Here is a 3,845-nt window from a genome sequence, read left to right as displayed (position 1 = left end):
CATGTTGTCACTGTGCATGGCCGCGATCCCCAGCGGCGGCCATGGTGGTCACCACCGCAGAGGTTTCCAGTGGGACCCGCACAGTCTCAGGATGGGACAGGGCAGCTCCATTCTCCCACAGGGACACCCAGGCGTGTAACAGACATACACACTTATGTATAGATACATGCACAAATATATATATAATAAATTTGTGGTACACACACGCATACACATTTACATGGCCATACGTACACATGGCCTTGTGATGCACACATACGTGCATACACACAGTTTCCTGGCCTTGTTATCATGGCACATAGCTAAATCTCTGGTTTGAACCTCTCTCCTCGGCTCAGGCTCCTTTCTGGCTTCTGCACTGAACATTTGTCTCCTAAGCAGTGCTGTGGGACAAACACAAGCCTAGCTCCTGTCTTCAGTATGCTTTCTAGATTCTCCTTGTGCCTCCTCCTGTGTCTGGGAAAGGCCCCCATTTTCAGCACCTCCTCTTCCCTTCCAGCACCCCCTAATGCTGGTGGCTTAGCTGTTCTCTCTTTTGTTCCAAGGCCAAAGGCACTGCTACCTCTACTGCATGGAAGAACACAGCCGTGCCCTCATTCAGCTGGAGCCAGAGTTCATAGGCACAGGCCAGACTCCACCTGTCCATCGCTGTCATTTGTCCACACAGGGCCAGGCAGTGGCTCATACACAGGGTTTGGTATTTGGAGCACCAAGACACTTACTGTCAAGGCCAAGGTAGATGTCTGTGACTGAATTGGGTTTGAAGGTTTCATGACAGCCCTGGTATTCTTGAAGGCTGGTTAAATTTTTGAAGACACACTCTGTTGGTGGGGACCCAGAACTGAGCACTTTGTGGCATGAAGTTATTCAGGAAGAGGGGATTGGGGAGATATTCGTGAGTCCCTAGGCAGGGATGGGCTGGGTGTCTCCTTATCCCCTAGTGATCCATAGGCATCTTGGCTTACTTGTAGGCTCTGTTTGATCAGTTCTTCCCTCTGAGCAGGCCTGCAAAGGCTGCAGAGTGTCTGGAGCCAATGCCTGAGTAAATCGTACTTACTCAGTTGTCTCCATATGCAGCTGGAAACCTGGCACCTGTTTGCCTGTCAGCACGAGGTGGCATCTGTCTTTCCATCTTCCTCTGGTTTCCGTGGCTCAATTCCTTGTTGGTCTTTGGTTTCATTTCTGTTCATTCTATATGCTGTAAAGGCTGACCTCCCCTGGGAAGCTAGATGGGAGGTGAGTCTTGCCCAGCCCATGATGAGAAAGTCTTGGAAGACATTGACAGGTCTGCCCATGCGGAGCCATTGGCTCCCTCGTGCATTCTGGGCATGTGCTGAGGAAAGCCTCAGTCATCTTTCATGCCTGTGTTGTTTTACAAGCTTATACAGCCCATTCATTCTTCCTGTAATGCCTCCAACACCCCTGGAAAAACAACCCCTCTCAAGAAATTTCGGATTTTTTTATTTTACCACATCAGTTAAGCACATAAATTATACATTGCTTTTGGGGCATCAAAATGATTTCATGAAATAAATTGCACAGACACCTGCAGCAGAAAACACAGTTATGTAGATAGCTGAGTGTAGAACTGACTTTTCCATATCTCCTGAGATGTGAAATCAGAAGGTGGAAATTAAATGGTTAATTTTGAAAGTGCTTTGATTATATTTATATATTTTTCTATCTTTTGGTGGCTCTGTAGCTTGAACTCAGGTTCTAGTCACTGAGCTATTTTGTTCAAGGCTAGTGTTGTATTCCAATTTAAGATGCAGTACTCCAATTTCCCAGTAAGATATGACAGCACTCAGTCAATCTGGCTGCAAGCTTTTCATTTAACCACATGACATCTGTCCTTAGCTCTCAGAGCTCCAGAACAGCCCTGTTTGCGTTTCATGGAGGATTTTTATAAGGAAGGGTTTCATGTGGGTGATGTTTACCAAAGCAAGGAAGAAAAGATACATAGAAGCAAAACATAGCTCTGATCACAGGAGCATAGGCAAAACATAATCTTGACTTGGTCAGCATGACCCATAGTATCACTGCAATTGACACTATTGATACTTGATTACAAAATGTCAAAACAGATCCTTGGATTACAGAAATCAAAATACAGGCTTGGGTGGGGATAGTCTATTTTACAGTAATGATTTTTAAAATAAATTTGGTCAGTGGTCGGTCTAGAATGCTGAGCCTGGGGGCTGTCCCTCAGTTCTTCAGCTCAAGGCAAGAACTCCACCACCTGAGCCACAGCACCACATCTGATTTCTGGTGGGGTTTTTTTTGGAGATAAAATTCACACAGACTTTCCTGCCTGGGCTGGCTTTGAACCGTGATCCTCAGATCTCAGCCTCCTGAGTAGCTAGGATTACAGGCATGAGCCACTGGCGCCTGGCAGAAATGATTTTCATTATAAGCTCTGGACTAACACAGCAACTCAGTTCAGCTGGTAATAAGCCTCAAGATTGTCAGTGGCTTCAGTAAAATTTGTGGTAAACTGCAAAACTGCCAGCTTAGTTGGTAAACTTGAGAGAGGGAGAGACATTCTTTTGCTTTTTAGCAAGGATGTAAAGGGGTTAGAGCTGACTGCTGGTCAGCCTTAGCCTGGAGTTTTCCTTTAGCACCAAGTTTGTCCTTTATCAGTAACTTTGTTCTGTTTTCTGATTTCACATTTTGTTTTCATGGATATCAAGGAAGAGAGTAAATTTCTAATAGCAAGAGAGACTGAGGCCAGACAATAGAGAACATTCTGCCAGTGAATAGCAACTTAGATATTACAGCTAGCACTGTCTACTCCCGGACTTTCTGTGGTTAGTGGAGATGAGACATGTAGAAGTAAATGCATCGTGGTTGTACGTCAAGTGTACACAAAGGGATTAATGGAAGGATGGTCTTTGCAGGGGAGAATTCAGAAGGTGTAACTCCCAAGACCCCGACTCTGGAAAGAGCTGTCAGTGCCAGGCCAGTCCTTCACCCTGACAGCTGGAAGGGGAGGAGCCTGGAGAGTGGAGCCAAGGGCTGCTCTCTGTTAGGGGGCCTGCTGCCCCCAATCTGCCCTCAGAGGACCCTATCTTTGTATACTATAAAATAAGATTATATGCATATATATGATATATATATTTCCTGGTTTTGTATCCTTTTCAGCTCCTCCCTATGAAAGTTGTCCACCAGACTCAAAAATCCAGAAGAAAAAATAAAAGGAAAAGAGCAACTAACCCACAGTTAAACAAAAACAAGTCTGGGAAACTGGTACTTGGGGAGGTGAAGGGGAGGAGGTGATCAAACGAAGAGGAGAGAGGATAATGCACTCTTAATATTTAATGCATATTCAAGAAAACCGAGAAGAGGGGGTGACTTGCAAGGAAAAGGGGAGAATGAAACTGGTGACATTGATCAAAATGCATTGTTCTTATGAAAAGACCGAATGGAAGTCCCTTTGTATACCTAAATATAATAAAAATGTAATTTAAGATGTAGATTTGCCAGAAGTTAACTTGTGTTCAAAGTCCTCCATGGATCAGCTCCTGAATTCTTCCCTCAGTGAGACCAAGAACTTCCCATTTGTCTCCCCCATAAGGACATACATCTTGGAAAAATGGACTTTTATCTGTGTTTTGGTTTTGGTTTGACCATCATTAGTAAAAATGACACCTTTCTCCTTATAAGGAAAGGTTTTAGGAACACTTGAGTTTGCTTGACATTCTCAGTGATTTCAGTAACTCAAATATGTTTATAATTACCAAAATAAATTACATTTATAATTACAAAAAAATAGAGTTAAAAAAGTGACAAACAATATTGGATGTTAATTGTCCCTTTGTGTGTATCTGTGCTAGTACTGGAGTTGA

General features: G+C 43.8%; 1 long non-coding RNA gene across 1 annotated transcript in view; it reads left to right on the top strand.

Annotated features, from left to right (window-relative positions):
* Positions 1-3,369, top strand: part of LOC106001767 — a 33,472-nt gene extending 30,103 nt beyond the window's left edge. The window contains exon 4 of the long non-coding RNA XR_001175857.1: positions 3,142-3,369. This is a non-coding gene — a long non-coding RNA (uncharacterized LOC106001767). The remainder of the gene's footprint in view (positions 1-3,141) is intronic.
* The last annotated feature ends 476 nt before the right edge of the window (positions 3,370-3,845 follow it).

Source organism: Dipodomys ordii, unplaced genomic scaffold (assembly GCF_000151885.1).
Source record: "Dipodomys ordii isolate 6190 unplaced genomic scaffold, Dord_2.0 Scaffold404, whole genome shotgun sequence".
Lineage (NCBI taxonomy): Eukaryota > Metazoa > Chordata > Mammalia > Rodentia > Heteromyidae > Dipodomys > Dipodomys ordii.
The sequence above is the reverse complement of the archived record's forward strand: the minus strand, read 5'-3'. Positions and strand labels throughout refer to the sequence as shown.